Here is a 25,204-nt window from a genome sequence, read left to right as displayed (position 1 = left end):
ATTTTGTTAAAATTTCTGGCAACGGAAAACTTAACAGATCGTTCATATCCTTCCAACAACCTGATGGATCCTCGTAGTTCCAACCGAACATCAGTAATTTTAACGAACAACCTGATGGATCCTCGTAGTTCCAACCGAACATCAGTAATTTTAACGAACAACCTGATGGATCCTCGTAGTTCCAACCGAACATCAGTAATTTTAACAATCCTTTAAAAATTAGAATATTTTTTTAAACGTTGTGAGAATTTAATATGTATATGTAGCGCTTTAAAAACCAGTGTAGGCCATTCAGCACAAGGAGTGGTGGAGGCTCGATACTCCATCCTCTATTCGCGAGGCAGAGACCTAGCTACGAAAGTGGTGCCAAGAGATGATAATAATATTTCTTTAGTATGTTACTATATATATTTATGTGTCTGTGGGGGGGGGGGCATTTTTGCAACGCATTGGCTCTCAAGATTTTAGCCCACAATAAATGTGCTAGTCACAATCATAAAATATAATCGTCCCCAAAATCAACACGTGCTGGTGACTTTACCAAAATTTATGTATTGAATGGCGTAACTACATAACTCTTCATAAAAAAGATAAACCACTATGCGTGGCATAACTAAGATATACAAATTAATATTTTTTTCCCCTGAGATTCTGCGTCACCTTACCGTAGTAACAGCGACACTATCGTAAGTCTACAGCAAACTTACGTACAAGGATGACTTGGTTTATTTCCACCTGCAACGCGATCTCGACTATTGGCTTACGTGTACTGTGTCTTCACGCCTCCTGTTCCCGGTCAATATGGGTTCAAGCCCCAACCGTTCCATGATTTCTTTATCATAAGATGACCCGTTCACTGATGCCGGCACGTGGCACTTGCAGGGCAAGACGGTGGTGCCTACAGTAAAGACGAAAGAGAAAGTATAGTCGACAGCCTTATGAGTGGCCATGATTGCCATCACTGAGTTGCCAATGTTAGATTCAGATATCTGAATAACTGTATATATGAACCGAGGATAGTCAAGATGATGCTGCAGAAAGATGAAATAGATATGTTGAATTAGATTAGTTTTATAATAGGAAAATCCTTACGAAATCTTCTCCCGAGCTGTTTATATGCTCACTTATGTTGATGTGCTCACGCAACAAACATTCACTGGAAAAAATGCAGCTTGGTAAATGTAGATTTTTCGTTAATGAAAGTCAGTGTTTTGCTTAATCACTTTTCTCACGTCTTGTGCGTCTCACACGCGTAACTTTGGTAATTATTAAATAAATATTAAAAGTTACCAATGTGTTACTCTCACAAAGCTCAATCTTTCTTCACATCCACCCCTCAAGGAAGGTTCCTTGATGTTGGTGAGGGGCTCTTGATTTAGGGAATTGGATCTGTGCTCCAGTTCCCCGAATTAAGCCTGAATGCCTTCCACATCCCCCCCCCCAGGTGCTGTATAATCCTCCAGGTTTAGCGCTTCCCCCTTGATTATAATAATAATAATAATCTTCACATCCAGTTATTCCATATTTCTTAGCTAAGAGTCAGAAAAATCACATTCTAACACCAGGCCTGTATCTAGTAGCCCGACTAAACCAAAATTTCTAATCATGAAGCGGAAATATAACGTTTCAGACATGGTTAATTACTTTTTCTCTCACCCAGAAAAAATTACGTAAAAAGCTTTCACTCGGGAAACCAGTTTCTCCCGGCGACTGGTACTTTGCATATCTTGTGGCTGGTGGGTGGTGACGGGTGAGGAAGGCTGAAGGAGGGAGCCTCTCACGTCTCCTCATCAAGACGACATTATGACTAAGTCCATAAAACAATTAAGACTTTATAGCCGAACGACGTTAAGCGCTTCCTGCTAACAGCTGTCTTCACTCGACGCGCTACACTCGAGTGAATATGACTCCGACCAGGGAATTTGATACATCAAATAGCCCTTTGCCCTTCTTTAATAGTTTTACCAGCAGAAAGATTTTTATTAAGCCGTATCCATAAGATGATATCCCCATTACACCTGTAGGAGGGTTACCTGATGGGTAATTACATAATAGAGAGGTTGAGGCGCAGCGTTCGGGAATGACTAAATATCTTAACCCACTAAGTGGCTCTCAGAAGATCGGTTTGAGTGTCTCGACGCGGGATTCTCACACTTATGATCTGCTAACAGAAGGACCAAAGTTCCACTAGGGCGGGCAGATCATTGGCAGGTTGGCGACATACTTTGGCTAGCAGTTAAGCAGGAAAGGAGGGTCGCCATTTGCATGTCACGACAATAAAAAAAAGAGAATAAAAACAATAAAACTCTGTTCAAACAAAACTTAAATGTTGTAGAGGAAAAGACCTTATTAGAGGCCATTAAAGGTCTTCTGGCGTTTTACCACCTGCCTCCTGACTTGAATGTATAATGAGCAACGCCGGAAATTAATTAAAGAGAGATATTTCCTAGACTTTTATGTGCAAGGATGTGATCTCTTACTGATTTGCTTTCTTATTTTTCACTTTAATGATGATCTCGCTTTATTCACTTGCAGTGCTGCATCCCGCTGTGATCATTGCATTCATTTGTAAATCTCTCTCATCATTAATGCAAATGATGAGCTGCTTTCACTGAGCTCTGTAAATTTCTCTCCCCCTTCCAAAAAAAAAAAAAAAAAAAAACGATAGGAATAATGCAAGCGAGACTGAGTTTTATATTCCAGATTTAAATATTAACCAACCAAAAAATATATCTTGCCTGCTTCTTGCTGTATTTCAGCTCTTATTATTTTATACGAGTCTGTAAGAACATCGTTGTGCAAATATTTCCGTTTTTCAGATCCTCAGGCTTTTATGTCCCCGATATTAGCGAGTTGGCTCAGGCACTTGGTTTTTCTTAATGAGTTGGTAACACAAGAGCGCGCACGCATACGCGTACAGCCTAGAGGCTAAGAAGTTGAAAATGTCAGTAAAATAGAGAATAAAAAGGTACAATATCGAGACTGGAACAATATACTGTAAAATTTATCTCGGAGTTAAAATCACAACAAACGTATCAGCAGACTAGCAGACTTCAGAAACGTATTAAAGAAGCTTCAAAACTTTATAAACGACATATGTTAGGAACCGTAAATCTCGAGTACGTGGCTCCAGTGTGAAGCCTCAACTTCCCGAAGGAACAAAAAATATGTACATAAGCTAGAGAAAGCTTACAGACTAATCCCATAACTGAGAATCAACTACGTAGGGAAGGTTAATAGTGAAGGGAGTAAAGAGATACAGAAAAATGGTGCGTCTCAGGAAACACATTGCAATAATTCATATGGTAAATTACTTTTACAAGGAAAATTTGTTAGCATTTCGAGACAAAATATTTAAAACAGTATTAACCCATTGATTACATTATGTTGAACGGCCACATATGATTCGTCAGGAAAAAACAAGTTAATAGATGGCCAAAATGACAAAACTGGAAATAAAATGAAGAATGCTCGATAGAAAAATTTAATGGGGAAAAACGGAACTTTCAAAAATTTTTACAAAAGTTTCAACGTAAAAAAAAATGAAATCTCTAAAATAGTCAGGACAGGGAAGGCGAGATGGAGGATCAGAAAGTCGTAAAAATAGGAACTGGAGGAGATAAGAGGCTTGGAAAAGTCTAAATAAAAATAAATAATGGCCCAAGTCACAGTGAAACGTCGTCGTATGATTTAGTCTCCTAAGTGCGGGTTATTGTGTATTAAAATAGGAGAGAGTTAAGCAGGAATGGAAAAAAAATAAAACGCAGAACCAGAAAAACAGATGCAACTAGAACAGGACATCACAAATAGCGTTAACAAACGTTTTCAAAAAGGAGTTGAAAACTCTTCCGGAGTTTAAAGATAAAACAGAATAGTTTGTTTCATGCACAATTCAAGACAAGGTATTACCATAGTTTATATCAAAAACAGAACAGCAAGTGGTACTGGTTAAGCGAATTATATGGCTAACGCAAGTCTATGTGCAACATGAGAGTACCAGTAATTGCTTGCTAGCTACTAGGGGATAATTGCCGGCAGAGAAAAAAGGGTTATTTCTTTCGGCTGTGATAAAAATTAAATCGAAAACAGAACGAGTCAAAGACGTGGACCGACATATCAGTGAGAAAATGTTTGGAGGATTACATCATCAGGAAAATAAAGCTGGATATACGCGAACTGTAAAGTATGAGAGAGACATGTAGATGATGTTGGCATGAACAATCACTCAGGGTAAGTGAAGCAAAAAAAGCTTAAGGAGAGACAGTTACAAAGAAATTGGACGGCTGTAAGGACATGTGGTATAGACAAAATATTTGAAAGGGCAGGATAAATGTAAAAGACTTTGTAAATTCTACTTAGCGGCTAAATGATGACAGAATTTTGGAAGATATGAAGCATTTTACACATTAATATAAATTAAAGTCCAAAACACAACGTGTATATTTTAGAGCAGAAACCCATAATATAGATGAGAATCTCGTGGAAGGTAATGTATTCAACCCTCTATTAACTAATACTTAATAATACTGAAGAATTTGACGAGACAAATGGATGTTATTGTTAAAAAAAATTGACTTACAAGTTATTGCAACTGAGAACATTACTCATTTAAATACAGATTAGGTATCTTATGAGGCAGGAAATGTAAAGAAATTATTTGTAGAATTCCTTAAATTATTTTAATTCATCAGCATATTAATGAAACGACACGAGTAAAAAAAGTGGCAACAAACCATCAATACAAGAACTTGTATTTACCATAAAAAAAATAATTTTTTTCAACAAACTATTGTAATTCACAGCATGTTCTTTTGGAAATAAACTGTTGCACCATTGTCTGGAAGCCGTCATTCATGATGGCTGCCACAAAACTTCGGGGGTTTGTATATATTAGGGAAGCTCGCTAAACTGATATTGCCTCACCAGTGATAATACCAGAAGGTGACGCATGACCCGTCATTCGACAATATTTCTGGTAAAATGACACAGGTCGTTACGGCTTGGTAAAGCTCCTGGAGAGCGAAACGTTGGCATAATAAAATATCACATTAGTTGTATCTGTGACCTCGCTTAACTACATCTGACCACTGTCAAATTTATATATTATTCTATTAACAAAACTGCGGCTGGCCGAGACACGATCCCGCGTCACCTTGTCCCGCCCCATGGGAAGCAGTATAACGTTCGTGATGCTCTAACCATTATACCATCAATCCTACAAACATGAGCCTAGCGAACTGGGCTTGCTTCATGTTGCGAAGACATAAATGGGCATGGTAAGCTCAGAGCTATTTTCAGTCTACTCCCTTTTGAATACCAGCCATCGCAAGCAGTCTCTATATTAATGAAATCACGAAAAAAATGATGTTTTAATGATAAACGAAACTGCGCCTGGCCAAGACTTGATCCCGCTCGCCTTCTCCCGACTAATATGAAGCAGGATAATACTCGTGATGCTCTAGCCTAGAGAACGGTATTATATTGAAATTAGCTCTTCTGAGCTTACCGTGGCCGCGTATGTTCTAGCAACATGAGGCAAGTTTAGTTCGCTAGGCTTGTTTGTAGGATTGATGGTGTAATGGTTAGAGCCTCCCGAACGTTATGCTGCTTCCCACGGGTCAGGAAAAGGTGACGCCGGATCGAGTCTTGGCCAGCCGCAGTTTCGTTAATGATTCAAATGTCACTTGTTTCATGATTTCATTTATATATATATATATATATATATATATATATATATATATATATATATATATATATATATATATATATATATATAACTCGTCGGCCGTTTTCCACCGAGGCAGGGTGACCCAAAAAGAAAGACCCCCAAGAAAAAGAAAAAAACTTTCACCATCATTCAGCACTTTCACCATCACTCATAAATAATCAGTCTTTGCAGAGGCGCTCAGATACGACAGTTTAGATGCCCCTCCAAGCTGCTAATATCCCAAACCCCTCCTTTAAGTTCAGGCATCGTACTTCCCATTTCCAGGACTCAAGTCCGGCTAGCCGGTTTCCCTGAATCCCTTCACACTCACCCTACTCACACTCCAACAGCTCGTCAGGTCCCGAAAACCACTTGTCTCCATTCACTCCTATCCAACTCGCTCACGCACGCTTGTTGGAAGACTAAGCCTCTCGTCCGCAAAACCTCCTTTACCCTCTCCCTCCAAGCTTTTCGGGGACGACCCCTCGCCCTGCCTTCCTTCCCCAACAGATATATAGGCTTTCCAAGTCATTCCTTGCTCTATTTTCTCTAAATGACCAAATCACCTCAACAGCCCTCTGACTAATACTTTCAGTAAGTCCACACTTCCTCGTAATTTCCACACTAAAAAATTCTGTGCATAATATTTACACCATGTGTGTGGTGTAAATAATATATAAATATATATATATATATATATATATATATATATATATATATATATATATATATATATTATTACAAACATGTCGTTCCCAAGTTAACAGAGTAACACGAAGTGGCTTAAGAAAATGGAGCTGCAAGCGCTATTTTATGATGCGAATAAATTAACAATTATAAAAATTAACTACAAAAAAAATAAGTTATGGGTTATATTTACGATACTTTGGCAGGAAACGCAGAGAATATTAGAATGTTTTCACGATACGGAAATCTGTTTATCATCATTCGCTCTAGTTTCAGTCAAGAACATTAAAATTATATCACATTTGGGCTTGAATCATTTAGTTAATGGATATAATTTAGTTTCCTGTAAGAAATTATAGGAATTTGAATTATTCAAATAACAACGTCTCTCTAATGGCATACATAATTGTTTATGACTGCTGGGATTATTCTGGTAAATTATTTATACTGCAAGTTATGAGTTCCGACAATAATTATACAGCGAAATATTCTGTAGATTATATATATATATATATATATATATATATATATATATATATATATATATATATATATATATATATATATATATATATATATATCGTGCCGAATAGGCAGAATTTGCGATCTTGGCTTAAATAGCAACGCTCATCTTGCCATATAGGACAAGTGAAAATTTGTGTATGCAATAATTTCGCCGTATTTAAAATATATTTAGTTGGGTTAGGCTAAAATAAATTGTTCTTGTTATAATAAGGTTAGGTAAGTTTTCTAAGATTCTTTTGGTGCAAAATTAAAAATTTTTTACATTAACATTAATGAATAATATATATCTTCAAACGTATAAGACAAAATTTTAGAAAGGACTTAATTTTAAATGAGTTCTTGCTAATTGACCAATTTTACATATTAGGCACGACATATATATATATATATATGTATGTATATATATATATATATATATATATATATATATATATATATATATATATATATATACATACATATATATATATATATATATATATATATATATATATACGTATATATATATATATATATATATGCAATAGGAACACAGTAAACAGGTGATTTCAGAATAAGCAAAACAACCACTGTGAAAGAATAGTGAAATTCCAAGCGCTTTTGTGACTTCTTACATTATCAAGGAACTATAAAAACAATACATCAAAAGGAAGGCATATAAAGGGTCGAGAGCACACCTCACCATCACATCCCACAACAAAGCAACACCTGACGCACGACGACAAACGACTCATAAGAAAAGAACACTACAGCAGGCCTGTTGAACCCAACTAGACAGGTCCTTCACATCCCACTAACAAAATATTCTACCCAAGAATTAAGATTTATTATTTGCCAAATGTATTATTAAATTCTTGCCAAATTTTATTAATTATAAATGGATCTAATTTATATAAACCAAAGGAAATATTCATATTTTCAAAACTAGGATGTATATATATATATATATATATATATATATATATATATATATATATATATATATATATATATATAACACTGATCTCTGGCTGAAGGAGACTCGAACCTACGAACCTTGGAACAAGGTATGCAGTGCTTTACTAATCTACCCACACTGGACAATACCTTGGAGTCCAGCTTGCGCTAGACTTTGATCCAAGGCAACCAGCTTTCAGGGAGAAGGCTTACAGCAAGCTGGACTCCAAGGTATTGTCCATTGTGGGTAGTTTGGTAAAGCACTGCGTACCTTGTTCCAAGGTTCGTAGGCTCGAGTCTCCTTCAGCCAGAGATCAGTGGTTATGTATATTTCGCCTGCTCTTGCGAATTCCTTGCATGCATGCATATATATATATATATATATATATATATATATATATATATGTATATATATATATATATATATATATATATATATATATATATGTCGTGCCGAATATGTAAAACTGGTCAATTAGCAAGAACTCATTTAAAATTAAGTCCTTTCTGAAATTTTCTCTTATACGTTTAAAGATATATTTTTTTCATTAATGTTAATGAAAAAATTTTTAATTTTGCACCAAAAGAATCTTAGAAAACTTACCTAACCTTATTATAACAAGAACAATTTATTTTAACCTTACCCAACTAAATATATTTTAGATTTGTTTACAATAATTTAATACTAAACAAACACAGTGAAATATATTTTTTTCGTTAGGTTCAGAATGATTTTGGCGAAATTATTGCATACACAAATTTTCGCTTGTCCTATATGGCAAGATGAACGTTGCTATTTAAGCCAAGATCGCAAGTTCTGCCTATTCGGCACGACATACATACATATATATATATATATATATATATATATATATATATATATATATATATATATATATATATATATATATATATATATACATATATTATATATTGAAAGAGGTTTGGTAATACATATTTTATGAAAAAGAGGATAAAATATACAAGATATGATACAGCAAGTAATGTAAGTAGTTTGTTAGATTATGCATTTGTGGATAAAAGGTTGATGGGTAGGTTTCAGGATGTACAAGTTTATAGAGGGGCAACTGATATATCGGATCATTATCTAGTTGTAGCTACAGTTAGAGTAAAAGGCAGATTGAACAAAAGGAAAATGGCAACAGTAAATAAGAGAGAGGTGAAAGTTTATAAACTAAGGGAGGAGGAAGTTACAGTAAGATATCAGTAACTTTTTGCAGAAAGGTGGACTAGTGCAAGTATGAGTAGTGGTGGGGTTGAAGAGGGTTGGAATAGTTATAAAAATGCAGTACTAGAATGTGGGGCAGAAGTTTGGGGTTATAGGAGGGTGGGTGCAGGAGGAAAGAGAAGTGATTGGTGGAATGAGGAGGTACAGGGTACGATAAAAGAGAAAACGATAACTTATGTGAGGCTTTTACAAAGCATAAGCGATATAAGAAGGGAAAAGTATATGGAGAGTAAAAGAAAGGTTAAGAAAGTGGTGAGAGAGTGCAAAAGGAGAGCAAATGATAGAATGGGAGAAGCACTGTCAAGAAATTTTGCCGAGAATAAGAAAAATTTTTGGAGATAAACAGGTTAAGAAAGCCTAGGAAAAGAATGGATTTGTCAGTTAAAACAGAATTGGGAAATTAGAAGAAGGGGAGCCGGAGGTATTGGGTAGATGGCGGGAATATTCTGAGGAACTTTTAAATGTCGATGAAGAAAGGGAAGCAGTAATTTCATGCGCTGGTCAGGGAGGTATAACATCTTTTAGGAGTGAAGAAGAGAAGGATGAGAGTGTGGGGGAGGTGTGTGAGGCATTACGTAGAATGAATGGGGGTAAAGCAGCTGGAACTGACGGGATCATGACAGAAATGTTAAAAGCAGGGAAAGATAGTGTTGGAGTGGTTGGTATTTTTTAGTGTATGAACGAGGCGAAGGTACCTAGGGATTGGCAGAGAGCGTGTATAATTCCTTTATATAAAGGTAAGGGGGAGAAGAGACTGTAAAAATTATAGGGGAGTAAGTTTACGGTGTGTACCAGGAAAAGTGTGTGGTAAGGTTATTATTTAAAGAGTTAAGAGGTAAGACAGAGAGCAGGATTGCAGATGAGCAAGGAGGCTTAAGAATGGGTAGGGGATGTGTAGATCGGGTGTTTACATTGAAGCATATGTGTGAACAGCATTTAGATAAAGGTAGGGAAGTTTTCATTGCATTTATGGATTTAGAAAAGGCATATGATAGAGTGGATAGAGGAGCAATGTGGCAGATGTTGCAAGTATATGGAATAGGTAGTATGTTACTAAAGGCTGTAAAGAGTTTTTATGAAGATAGTGAGGCTCAGGTTAAGGTGTGTAGGAGAGGGGGAGATTACTTCCCAGTAAAAGTATTAGACGGGATATGTTGTGTCACCATGCTTAACATATTTATAGACGGGGTTGGGGAGAGGGGTGGGATTAAATTATGGGGAATCCAATACAAAATGGGAGTTGACACGGTTACTTTTTGCTGATAATACTGTGCTTTTGGAAGATTCTAAAGAAAAGTTGCGAAGGTTAGTGGACGAATTTGGGAGTGTGTGTAAAGGTAGAAAGTTGAAAGTGAACATAGATAACAGTAAGGTGATGAGGGTATCAAACGATTTAGACAAACAAAAATTGGTTATCACATTGGAGAGAGTATGGAAGAGTGAATGTTTTCAGATATTTGGGAGTTTACTTGTCAGCGGATGGGTTCATGAAGGGTGAGGTAAACCAGAGAATTGATGAAGGAAAACAGGCGAGTGGTGCATTGAGGTATCTGTGGAGACAAAGCTATCCATGAAGGCAAAGAAGGGAATGTAGAAGAGTATAGTGGTACCAACACTCTTATAGGGGTGTGAAGCTTGGGTTGTAAATGCTGCAGCGAGGAGGCGGCTGGAGGCAGTGGAGATGCCGTGTCTAAGGTCATTGTATGGTGTAAGTACTATGCAGAGAATTCGTAGTATGGAAATTAGGTATGGAGTTACTAAAAGTATTAGAGGGTTGAAGAGGGGTTGTTGAGGTGGTTTGACCATTTAGAGAGAAGGAACAAAGTAGAAAGACTTGGAGAGCGTATAAACCTATTGAGGAAGGAAGGCGGGGTAGGAGTCGTCCTCCGAAAAGGTTAGAGAGAGGGGGTTACCTGGAGGTTATTCCGGGGATCAACGCCCCCGCGGCCCGGTCCATGACCAGGCCTCCCGATGGATCAGGGCCTGATCAACTAGGCTGTTACTGCTGGCCGCACGCAGTCCAACGTACGAGCCACAGCCCGGCTGATCCGGCACTGACTTTAGGCAGAAGGCAGCCAGGGGTTTATTGGCAATTCCCCTAATGCTTGATGGGAGGCTGTTGAACAGTTTTGGGCTCCGGACACTTATGGTGTTTTCTCTTAGTGTTCCAATGGCGCCCCTACTTTTTATTGGGGGCATTTTGCATCGCCTGCCCAGTCTTTTACTTTCGTAGGAAGTGATTTCTGTGTGCAGATTTGGGACCATTCCTTCCAAGATTTTCCAAGTGTAGATTATGATATATCTCTCCCTCCTGCGTTCCAACGAGTACAAGTCAAGTGCTTCCAAGCGTTCCCAGTAGTTAAGGTGCTTGACAGAACTTATACGTGCAGTAAAGGATCTCTGTACACTCTCTAGATCTGCGATTTCACCTGCTTTGTATGGAGATGTTAATGTACAGCAGTATTCCAGCCTAGAGAGAACAAGTGATTTGAAAAGGATCATCATGGGCTTGGCATCTCTCGTTTTGAAAGTTCTCATTATCCATCCTATCATTTTCTTTGCACGTGCGATCGTGGCACTGTTGTGATCCTTGAAAGTGAGATCCTCAGACATTACTACTCCCAGGTCCCTTACATTATTTTTCCGCTCTATTGTATGGCCGGAGTCAGTAGTATACTCTGTTCTAGTTATTATCTCCTCCAGTTTTCCATAACGGAGTAGTTGGAATTTGTCCTCATTGAACATCATATTGTTTACCGTTGCCCACTGGAAAACTTTGTTTATATCTTCTTGGAGGTTAACCGCGTCCTCAGCAGATGACAGCCTCATGCAGATCCTAGTATCATCCGCAAAGGATGATACGGTGCTGTGGTGTATATCTCTGTTTATGTCTGATATGAGGATAAGGAATAAGATGGGGGCGAGTACTGTGCCTTGTGGAACAGAGCTCTTCACTATGGCAGCCTCCGATTTAACTCTGTTGACCACTACTCTTTGTGTTCGATTTGTTAGGAAGTTGAAGATCCATCTCCCCACTTTCCCAGTTATTCCTTTAGCACGTATTTTATGGGCTATTACGCCATGATCGCATTTGTCAAATGCTTTTGCAAAGTCTGTGTATATTACATCTGCATTCTGATTTTCTTCCAGTGCATCCAAGGCCATGTCATAGTGATCCAGTAGTTGTGAGAGGCAGGAGCGACCTGCCCTGAACCCATGTTGCCCTGGATTGTGCAGATTTTGGGAATCCAGGTGATTTGCAATCCTGCTTCTTAGCACTCTTTCAAAGATTTTTATGATGTGGGACGTCAGAGCTATTGGTCTATAGTTCTTAGCTAATGCTTTGCTGCCACCTTTATGGAGTGGGGCTATATCCGTTGTTTTAAGTGACTGTGGAATTTCACCCATGTCCAAGCTCCTCCTCCATAGTGTACTTAGGGCACGCGAGAGGGGTTTCTTGCAGTTCTTAATGAAAACAGAGTTCCACGAGTCTGGGCCCGGGGTAAAGGAGGTTTTGTGGGAGAGGGGCTTGAACTTCCACCAAGCGTGTGTGAACGTGTTAGATAGGAGTGAATGGAGACGAATGGTTTTTGGGACCTGACGAGCTGTCGAGTGTGAGCAGCGTAACATTTTATGAAGAGATTCAGGGAAACCGGTTAGCCGGACTAGAGTCCTAGAAGTGGAAAGTACAATGCCTGCACTCTAAAGGAGGTGTTTGGAATATTGGCAGTTTGGAGGGATGTCTAAACTGTTGTATCTGAGCGCCTCTGCAGAGACACTGATTATGTATGAGTGATGGTGAAAGAGTTTAATGATTAGTCTTTTTCTTTCTTTTTGGGTCACCCTGCCTCGGTGGGAAACGGCCGACGTGTTAATATATATATATATATATATATATATATATATATATATATATATATATATATATATATATATATATATATATATATATATATATATATATATATAATAATAATAAATATATAATTATATCGTGCCGAATAGGTAAAACTTGCGATTTTGGCTTAAATAGCAACGTTCTTGCCGAATAAGGCAAGCGAAAATTTGTGTATGCAATAATTTCGCAAAAATCATTCTGCACCTAGCGAAAAAAAATATATTTCATGGTGTTTGTTTATTAAATTATTGTAAACTTATTTAAAATATATTTTGTTGGATTATGTTAAATTAAATTGCGCTTGATATAATAAGGTTAGGTAAGTTTTCTAAGAATCTTTTGGTACAAAATTATTATTTTTTACGTTAACGTAAATGAAACAAAACGTATAAGAGAAAATTTTTAGAGAGGACTTGATTTTAAACGAGTTCTTGCTAACTGACCAATTTTATCTAGTCGCCACATATATATATTAATCATAATTAACGACGACCAACAATGAATAGACAGAATCATGGACAAGATGACAAGTTTATAAGACACAGATTTAGAGACAGATCATATTACAGCAAAGATGAACTGATAACATCAAACTACGTCTCCACTCCCTCTACTTCGTCTTCCACCAGGATTGATTTCTCCAAGAGTGCAATACATGTCTGTTTTCGACTGATGAAGCCAGCAGCATAGAAGATACGTTTCCTTAAGAAATGCGCGCACAGGTGCGCAGTGATCTACAAGAGAAAGTGACAATGATGTTTGTAATGAACTTTCCAGAAAATTACAGAGCGTTTTGAGCGAAATTAATGCAATGAACAGGAAGGAAAAGTGCAAGTTACACACTACTGGTGTTCACGAAACAATTGAGTGAAGAAAACCGTGATGCAACTGATCACTTCAACAACAACAGGACCTGACAAAGAATATCACAATGGATAATGAAACAGCAATAGCAATGACCATTCCGATTGCACTGATCTGAAGACAGAAATGTGCGAAGTACTCAGAGGACTTCGAATGTAATTATATTTAAAGGAAAATAGAGAAAAAGTGAGATATCTTGAGGACACTGAGTACTTCACTAGGCACCAGCACCAGTTTAGTAATGGAATATGGTGACCAAAAATTCCAACAAATTAGCTATAGGCTTACGAACTTTTTGTCAACACACTTTACAAACAGGAGGACAGGAGCTACAACGGTGTTTATAAACAAGTCAAGAAGAGAATGGAAGCAGAAAAGTAGCAGTAAACAAGTGGTTGTAATAAAAAAAAATTAAAGTTGAAGATTACACAGTCTTCATGGCCACATTTTTGAAAATGCGGATGTAAACAAAGAGGATTTTCATAGAAATTCAAGTCTAATTAGAAATATATGTGAGAAAACAATTTAATAATCCCTTTTATAATCTCGAAGATCAATGATAAAGTTGAATACGAGAATTGTAATAGGAAAAGTAAAAAGAATAATAATTTCTACTAGTGGGTCTGGCAACTACCATCAGCTGACAAGTTCTTCATTTCAAAATATTTGTGAAACTCTTAATAAACAAGACAACATAGCTAAGGTACACTATTACATTAATATTCCTTTACTATATACATATAAAAACATATAGGCCTATTTAGCCTTAATTGGTCAGCTGTCAGGGGAAGTTGTTTGAACATGTGTGACTTTCTCACGAGATTTTAAGTTAAATGTTTGAACACAGGAAACAACGGCTTGAATAACAAGGTTTTTGTAGAGTTTTTGTTTTTGTAGAGTTCATGAAGCAGAGTTATGAGTTGTAAAGTATATTGTTATAGTTCTCAAATATGAGGTTCTAGTTATTAGAGAATTATGAAAACTGACAAACCTTATTTTTTAGCTAAAATTCATAAATTTTCACTCGTCAAAAAAGCTGCTGATATTGAATTTTCTGGGGAAATTAAGCGAAATTTTATTATTTTTAAGAAACTTATCAACAGAAATTTGAATAAGAATGGTAAATCCAATAAGGAATGGCGGAAACGAAGGGAAACATGTTAGATGTAACGAATGAAAAGCTGTTTCAAGAAGTGGGAAGACGACGAAATTAGGGAGGGTTGAAGCAGGGTTTGAAGACAGAAATCATTTTGCTGTTCTTCGGGACGAGTATGCTGTTGTGAGCAAAGGGACAGATAGGACAACTGTCTCAGCATACAAGAAAAATGACATACTTGCTGTGTGGGTTTCTCAGATTCAATATGTAGACAGAGCTTTCCATAATAGGGATAAGATGGCTAGATAAAGGGTGTTTTCCTCGAGCAGGTTTGGGTTAGAAAACTCCGTGTCAAGTAATGGAACCTCCATCTACCTCAGTGCTGGAGGTAATGATGTTGCGAAACGCAAGCATGAAGAGTTGCTGGCCATTTACAAGGCAGCTATTGATCTAATTAGGTCAAAGGAAGGAATCCTGATCATATGTACCATTTTGCTTAGAAGAGGAGTGGACAGTGAATGGATGTCTAGGAAAATTGGGGCAAATTGCCGGCTAGACAAGTACAGCAAGGAACTTTAAATTCCATTCATTGACAACTGGGATAATTTCTATAGCAAACATGTTTGCAATGGATGAGGTGCCTCTCTGTTGCAGGGGTGACAGCACTGACAGTTAAACGCCCAAACGAATCATCACAGAAACAGTGGGACGCATTCACTGTTAAGTTTTATTGTAGTAGACTGATAAACAAAGGACTACAGTATTAAGAGCCTGAACCATTCATGAACTACGAACAAATACAACAAAGGTATGTTAAAGAAATCAATACAAAGGTTGAAGGCGGGCCCAAGAGTTGGAGGTCAACGCCCGCAAATTCAACAAGTTTGCTACATGGAGGAAAAATATGAGAGAGGTAAGGAATAAGTTCTATTTTTCAAGACGTCAGTATTCAAGAAAGGTCACTACTATCTGACGGGTGAAACCTCTGAGGAAATGGACAGTCAGAGGGTATGTTGAGAGGAACTCTGTCAAGACCTGTATCTCTCATCACGTGTCTCACATCTCAGTTCACTGCACCTGTGTTGAAAATGGCCCTTCCCTATATAATCTCGCTTTTCTTTTCCAGGTTTTGTTTGCTTATGACTTGTTAGGTCTCACTTGACTTCATTTTTCTCTTCTCTCTCTTCTCTCCCTGACTTTATACAAGTTCCTATATTTTTATTAGTAACAGTATTACTAGTAACTAACTTATGACTTCTTTGCTTTCCAAACGTTTCCGTAAACTACAATTCGTCCCCAGTACTACAACACCTTTGTTTTCCACACACACATTCACTCACCACAGATTCCGTCACTTGAAATCCACTGACACTTCAGCAACGGTTTCACTGACTGAACTGGCTAATGCTCTTATCCCTGACCCAGAAAGTTGCACGTCATCTTTTGCATACATATCATGATTGACACAGATATTATCCCAGGTGTTACTGAAATGAATTTCAAGTGCCATGCTCTACATATCTAAACAATTACCTTAGACATCCATTCACTGTCCGTTCTTCTAGACAAAATGCTACGTATGATCGGGATTCCATCTTTTTACCTCATAAATTAAATAGCTGGCCTGTACCTAGCAAGTAAATCCTCTCTATCGTCTCCCAATATTATTTCCTCCGGAAATTAGACAAAATGTTGTTGCTCCCATTATATGACATGATATCTAACCTAATAATTAAATTATCCATACCGGATACGAGTCTCGGACACTGAATACAGGTATTTGTCCTACCTTTTCCCCTGGTCTATACCTGTACACTCGCGTCCTGGATAATAGCAATGGAGTACTTAAAGCAAACTTTGAAGTTACTAAACAAAGTTGATATAATCTTTTTAATGCAAGAAGTGTACCAGGAACAAGTAATAATAATGTGAAGTTCCAGGGTAAGTAGTCTAGGACGAGTGTTAGTAAGGTTTTTTTTTTTTTTGATAAAGTTGTGGAGCATCGGAATAGTCTCCCTCCAAAACAATTCAGTTCCTAAAGAATCAAGTTGACGAGCACTTTGTAAATATAGGATTCTATTATAGTATATTCCAAACAGTGGCTACCGCTATCTAGCCAGAAGTTCAATAACTCCATGGTCAGATTAGAGCACAGCATTTCTAAGCAGCAGCAATAGCAGTGGTAGTAGTAGTAACAGTAAGAGCAGTAGTAATATTAGTACTACTAGTAGCAGTAAAAACAGTAACCATAAATATACATTATCTGTAAAATGTCCATGGACATTTTTACAGTGAAGTATATTTTACCCCTGCCTCAATCTTCTCGTAATTCAACACAGAGTATTAGATAGTCCTCTGTAGACAGCTTGAAAAAAAAATCTGTTTTGTGCCTTTCCCAAGTACACACGAACTTGCAAACTCTCTTGCCCGCTCTCTTACATGAAGTTGGTCTTTATTATCAAAAATATGAATCTTTCCCTACCCAGCATAATAGTCATAACAATAACAATAAAGATTATTATAATTTAGAATTTAGAGGCTACTTAATTCCAGACATATCTTCCAGGGTTGTGCTTCCCGAGTCTTCCTTTCTTCTCCCTTATTGCCTAGCATTACCCACGAAAGTAGTCGCTACTACTGTAGTGCTATTAGCTGTATAGCCTTTGTGGCTTAGCGCTTCTTTTTGATTATAATAATAATGTTGTGCTATTAACAACAACCTCCTCCCCGCTCCGGCAATACCACTACTAACCCTTACTACCATTTCCTACGCCACCATAATGCTCCACCATTATATATCTGCCACCATTATGCCGTCAAGATTTTCTTTAGATTTCTACGTTTGTTTTTTTCCTGTTTCTTCTATCTCCCCTATTCCTTGTTTTCACCTGTATCCCTTACTGTCACCAGTAAGCCTTACTATCACCACTGCCCCTTTACTGTTAACAGTAATCCCTTACTGTTAACAATAACCCTTACTGTCACCTGTATCCCCTACTGTCACCAGTATCCCCTAATGTCACCAGTATCCATTACTGTCATCAGTAACTTCTGCCATCACCAGTAATCCTAACCACGCAGGTAGTAGGTATGAGATACCGACACGACAGAAAAAAAATTAAGTGCAGTTATATGTACCAAGTTTGTTGTCATAGTTTTTCCAAGGCAATGAACTACGAGTCGTCAACGGAACCGAGGCGAGGACGGGCGAGTAGACGACGTGCTCATATTAACTCATTCAGACCAGATGCCAGTGACTAGAGATAAAATCTTCAAATTGTAGTACTCAAAATAATCCTCAAACTGTAGTCCCCAGCTGCGAGTTCAACAGAATCATGCAGCAACACCACCAGCGTAACTAATGAAGGAATATATATTATTCAATGCTAAAACTGTGGCAAAATCGTGGTAGGTTAGGCATTTAAATTAGTCCAACACAATATCAATACGCCAGCACAATATCAATACGCCAGCACAACGGACAATCCTGACGCCATCGTATTCCACCATAATTCTCACAGGCTAATCAACCGGACTTGCGCACTTCCAGTTGCCAAGGAGTACAACACCCAAAGATAACTCGTTAAATCTGGACTCATTAACATCAACTTCAGTCACAAAAGCAGCTTTGCAGCCTAAGTAAACAACTTGTTATGAAGCTTACATGTGGTTGCTCAGAACTTCTTTGGTTATTATACTATCTATATTCCTCAATAAGTGCTTAATTGTCCACTTATTAAGGAACTTAGAGATAGACATGTCAAGATATCTTATTAATGAAAATAAGATACAAGATATACTAAGGAAATTTCCTAAATTTGCTTGTGACAGATAAGTGAATTAGAGATATAAATCCAAATGTACACCTATTAACCCCTTTTGGGGCCTAGTTCCTAGGCCTTTTATGCATCCCTATGTTCTTGCGCTACCGTCCACAGGATGGATATGACCTGCACAATAAACTCGCCACTTCGGTGGCAAAATATAAAAATCTAAATCTTTGCCTCGCCGCTCTCAACTCTCTTCCCAGGGTTCTCTTAGTGAATCTATGAAGTCCACTGCCAGGGCGAAACGTTGTCAATAAAGTTATATAATTGCATCTGCGTCTGTTTATTACTACCCCTAATAACTGTTACTACCACTCATTACTGTTATCATCACCCTTCACTGTCACCACTACCACCGTTCACTCTTACCACTACCCTATACTCCCATTAATATCCCTGTCTCCATTAACCCTTATTGTTACCAGTACCCTTCACTGTCATCACTTCCCTCATCCCATTTCCATCACCCTTCAATCATACTACTGTTACCATTACATCTTACTGTCACTACTTCCATTTCCATCCTTACCTACAACAAACACCATAGTCGCCAAAATCTCATCCTCAACACTACCTCCACCACCACTGTCAACAGCATCACCAACACTCCCCACCATCAAGACACCTCGGGCAACCATTGTGTGTGTAGTGGCCCGCAGACGCATGCTGCCACGTGCATAAGTAACCACACACTTAAGTAGGCAAGTACTTAAGTAACCACGTATTTAAGTGGTGCTGGGTGCTTAAGACCACACGTATACATAATTTCCCCACAAGGCCGTCATTAAGCCAGCTGAATGACGCCAACAACATTGTCATGAGTTGCTTCACTTGTATAGTTTGCGTTGCGTTAATCAGCTGGTCGCAGTCAGTTCGTATATACTTTAAGGGTGAATAAATTCGATGTATTTTGATTTGTAAATAATAACATGTCCAAATTTACAAGTTTTTCTTAACTGATGCAGGTGTTTTTTTAAGAGACTATTATATTTGGGGTGTCTAACTTTATAATTCCATTGTCTAAGAAAGTAACTTTTCCTTAGTATTACCGTTTATTTACATTTCAACTGTTACAACTGTTTAAGATTGTCCTTTAATTCGTTTATTACTAGTTATTTTATTTTAGTAGTAGCACTACACATTTACTGCTGTGTGTGTGTGTGTGTGATATATATATATATATATATATATATATATATATATATATATATATATATATATATATATATATATATATATATATATATATATATATGTCGTGCCGAATAGACAGAACTTGGCTTAAATAGCAACGCTCATCTTGCCATATAGGAAAAGCGAAAATTTGTGTATGCAATAATTTCGCCAAAATAATTTTGAACCTAACGAAAAAAATATATTTCACTGTGTTTGTTTATTATTAAATTATTGTAAACAAATCTAAAATATATTTCGTTGGGTTAGGCTAAAATAAATTGTTCTTGTTATAATAAGGTTAGGTAAGTTTTCTAAGATTCTTTTGGTGCAAAATTAAAAATTTTTACATTAACATTAATGAAAAAAATATATCTTTAAACGTATAAGAGAAAATTTGAGAAAGGACTTAATTTTAAACGAGTTCTTGCTAATTGACCAGTTTTACATATTCGGCACGACATATACATATATATACAAAAAAAAAGTTGAATTATTATGATTGTTTAATGACTGCACTCTTCCCGTGGTGCTGGTTTTGCGTAGCTGCCCGAGAACTTTGCCTTATCCCTGCACATTTAGGCATAAGTCACGTGGTCGTGCGTGATGTAGCCACAGGCAGCATTCAGGGAAGGTGACCTTAATGATGTGGAAACTTAATTCTTAGACTTCGGCCGCAGAAAAACAAAGGGAGTTGCAAAAGTTCACATCGTGCAATTAATCAGCGGTCTGCTGCTCTGCAACGGAGCAGGGAACACTCAGCCACGTTGAATATGGAGTTGGTAATTAACTCTGGCATTGTTAGATGACTCTATAACCATCTTTGTCAGCAGGAAAACAACAGGAGGTATTAAGATTCATCCGGATACATGACGTTACGCTCACCTCACACAAACACCCACACTATCATGCACTGTCATTACACAGATATGAGACGTTGTTTTAGTAATGAAGTGTCCAGTTGTTTAGTGATGTACTTACCTACTTAACTTGCGAACATAACGAAATCATGTTCGTCAGTTAAGTGAGGAAGTGCATCACTAAACAACTGGACACTTAATTACTAAAACAACGCCTCATATCTGTGTAATGACAGTGCATATATATATATATATATATATATATATATATATATATATATATATATATATATATATATATATATATATATATATATATATATGTATTATATATATATGTCGTGCCGAATAGGCAGAACTTGCGATATAGGACAAGTGAAAATTTGTGTATGCAATAATTTCGCCAAAATCATTCTGAACCTAACGAAAAAAAATATATTTCACTGTGTTTGTTTAGTAATAAATTATTGTAAACAAATCTAAAATATATTTAGTTGGGTTAGGCTAAAATAAATTGTTCTTGTTATAATAAGGTTAGGTAAGTTTTCTTAGATTCTTTTGGAGGAAAATTAAAAATTTTTGCATTAACATTAATGGAAAAATATATATCTTTAAAAGTATAAGAGAAAATTTCAGAAAGGACGTAATTTTAAATAAGCTCTTGCTAATTGACCAGTTTTACATATTCGGCACGACATATATATATATATATATATATATATATATATATATATATATATATATATATATATATATATATATATATACAATAAGATCACAGTAAACAGGTGATTTTAGAATATGCAAAACAACCACTGTGAAAGAATAGTGAAAGTCCAAGCGCTTTCGTGACTACTCACATTATAAAGGAGCAATAAAAGTAATACATCAAAGGAAGGCATATAAAGGGTCTAGACCACACCTTACCATCACATCCCACAACAAAGCAACACCTGAGGCGCGACGACACGCGACTCATAAGAAAGAGAACACCGCAGCAGACCCGCTGGACCAACTACACAGGTCTTTCACGGCAACCCACGAATTATTCTACCTAATAGAGCTAAATGGTTCAGCTATGATGATATTTTGTCTTATGCCCAAGAATATAGATATACACCATTTCCTTGTTAAATTAAACAGCATAGCCCATTCTATAAACTTTACTGTTGAGTTTGAGGAAAATAACTCATTGCCTTTTCTAGATGTTTTAATTATTAAAGGTAATAATGAATTCAAATTTAAAATTTACAGAAAACCTACAAATAACTCTTCCTATGTACATTATTCTTCACATCAAGATAGAGTTAAACTGTCTGTTTTCTCATCAGTCTCTGAGAGCTTTGCGTATTTGTAGTCCACAGTTCATAGATGAAGAAATATCCAAAATTTATGAAATAGCTAATGATGTAAAATACCCAAGAAACGTAATTGATAAATCTTTTAAAATTGCTAGAAATACTTTTTACAATCCAAAGAGAGACAACCATACGACTGTAACCATTGAACTAAAAATGTGTTGGTTCTTCCTTACAAAGAAAACTTGGTTGATATACTTTCTCTTCTTAAGACTTTTAATATCAAAGTTGTATTTAAAAATCTTGATACAGTAAAAAAAACTTTTGATGAATTCCCCCCAAAAGGCTGACGGATGTGTCTAAGATTCCTTGTAAAATTTGCGATAAAATTTATTAAGGTCAAACTGGTAAAAGTCTCGAACTAAGATTAAAACAGCATAAATATAGCATTAGAAATGGACAAGATTCCAATGCTCTATTCATGCGAGAGGTTTTAACCATCCAATTGATTTTCAAAAAGTTAAGTTGTATCAAGCAAGTCCATGGTCGACAGGAATATAATTGAATCTTGTTTCATAAAAAGCAGTTTTGAAAATATGAATATTTCCTATGGTTTATATCAATTAGATCCATTTATAATTAATAGAATTCGGGAGAATTTAATATTACATTGGACAAATAATAAATCTTAATTCTTGGGTAAAATAGTTTGTGGGTTGCAGTGAAGGACCTGTCTAGTTGGGCCAGCAGGCCTGCTGCAGTGTTTTGTTTCTTACGAGTAGCGTGTCGTCGCACGTCAGGTGTTGCTTTGTTGTGGGATGTGATGGTAAGGTGTGGTGTAGACCCTTCATATGCCTTCCTTTGATGTATTACTTTTATTGTTCCTTGATAATGCGAGTAGTCACGAAAGCACTTGGAATCTCACTGTTCTTTCACAGTGGTTGTTTTGCGCGCATATATATATATATATATATATATATATATATATATATATATATATATATATATATATATATATATATATATATATGTGTGTGTGTGTGTGTGTGTGTGTGTGTGTGTCGTGTCGAATAGGTAAAACTGGCCAATTAGCAAGAACTCATTTAAAATTAAATCTTACAGAACATAGGGAAACCTCCGGATCGCGCAGCGACCAAAGCATAGATACTGTTATTCCTAACCATTTATTGCCGTTAGAACATAGAAAAATAGACCCATTCTTCGACACAAAGAATACATTGCCACCATTAATCAAGCACAATGTTATTTTATTACGTAGACCGCAGGAAGCAGCTGTAAGTACTCACAAGAACAAAAAATATGACTCGCCCAATAAAATGTTGCCTAATTGCATATGGTCTTATGCAAATTTATTGTTTATGTCTCTGAGATAAATGAGACATGTGCAACATATGGGTATCTTTATTCCAGAATAAAGATACCCAAATGTTGCACATATCTCTCATTTATCAACTTGTCAGTTTTCTAAACAAATTTATTCTCATGTTTCTGAGAATTCAAACCATTTATTGCAGAATTCATGTCAGTGGGACTCTGATGAGTTTAATATACTGTATTTTTAATACAAGTAATTTTAATGGCATCGCTTGCTGTCATCATTGGAAATCATCAAAGGGAAAAATTCTATTTGCTAGTGGTTTGGGCAGCGATATCGAGCCTTCTCTCCGTTGTCCGTTCATCACTACCACCTCCAACTATCCCATCACTAGTACCTCGAATTACTGCTTCATCACTACTGCCCACAACTACTGCTCCGGAGTCATTAGGATTCTTAGAGGTTTTGCTCTCCTATCAATTAGAGAAGAATTTCCAGAACTTGTTTTTCCTTCAGGGAACTGTAACTAACATTTCCTTTATTTTGTTGCAAATGAAATCACAGCTCTTGATTTTTGTGAGATGTAGATGGATTTTACTGGTTCAAGCAAAATAGTCTCTCTCTCAAAATGGCCTCTCTCTCTCCTGTTTGAATTCTCAGAAACATGAGAATAAATTTGTTTAGAAAACTGACAAGTTGATAAATGAGAGAACAAAATTAACGCCTGAAAATCTCAGGGTAAAACAAAAAATCAATGCTTCTTTGGGTTGAAAAGCTATTGTTGCAAAATCTTGAAAGCAAGCCAGATTTTTTTTACAGCAAATTTACTAATCAATTCTTTAAAGAAAAAAAATTATTAATCAATTTCTAAAAGAAAAAAAACATTGAACTATAAACGAATGAATACACATATTTACTGTCGTTCAGCTTCATAAAAAAAAAAACACAAAAGTGCCATTTGCATACCAAAAAAAAAAAAAGTTTTACGACACGCCATTAGCCGGAAGCCGATCGTACCTGTAGACGATGCTAGCTTAAAAGGCCAGATTCCTTCAACCATAAAATGGAAAACCACTATGTCTAATGTGCCTAATTGGAAATAAAACACTTGACGCTTGTCTTAGACTCGTCACCGCCCACTAGAAGACAAGAATAAATTCAGCTCAGGCTAACTATAAATTTAATGTCTAATATCCATTTATCTATTCCTTTTATTTAGTGAAGTTTTTCATACTTTCTTCATAGTGCTTGAAATAGTAAATTTGTATATTCAGTCTTAATTCATTTCCCAGTCATAAAATACTTGTCAAAGATCTCACTGCAAGTTAGTTTATATGACAGCTAAGAAGATTATTTGAAGAACCAATTCTAATGAGTGGATTTAAATCTCAAATCTTCCAGGCATCATAATATAAGAATCTTAACAAATCATTCCTCTCGTTTAAACGTAAAGAACCGGCAGCCGCATAAGAAATTAAAAAAAAAATCCTACGCTTCCGCATCTAAATAAAAACCAACGTCAGGCATTGCTTATTATTAACATGATATTCATACATAGACGACGGAAAAGAAATGAGTGAAATCTTTTAAGACCAGTATGAATCTTAGTTACCTACGTAGGAGACTATACGTTTATCTTAATCCACGAAAGAAAGGCTTGGATGCCCTCTTTGGCTTCCAGGAGAGAAGGGGTACGCCACTGTACTGTTCAACACTGTTGTGATAATCTCCCGCGTCCATGGGAGGAG

The sequence above is a fragment of the Cherax quadricarinatus genome, chromosome 1 (genome assembly GCF_038502225.1).
Source record: "Cherax quadricarinatus isolate ZL_2023a chromosome 1, ASM3850222v1, whole genome shotgun sequence".
In the NCBI taxonomy this organism is placed as follows: Eukaryota; Metazoa; Arthropoda; class Malacostraca; order Decapoda; family Parastacidae; genus Cherax; species Cherax quadricarinatus.
This window is presented reverse-complemented; position numbering follows the sequence as displayed.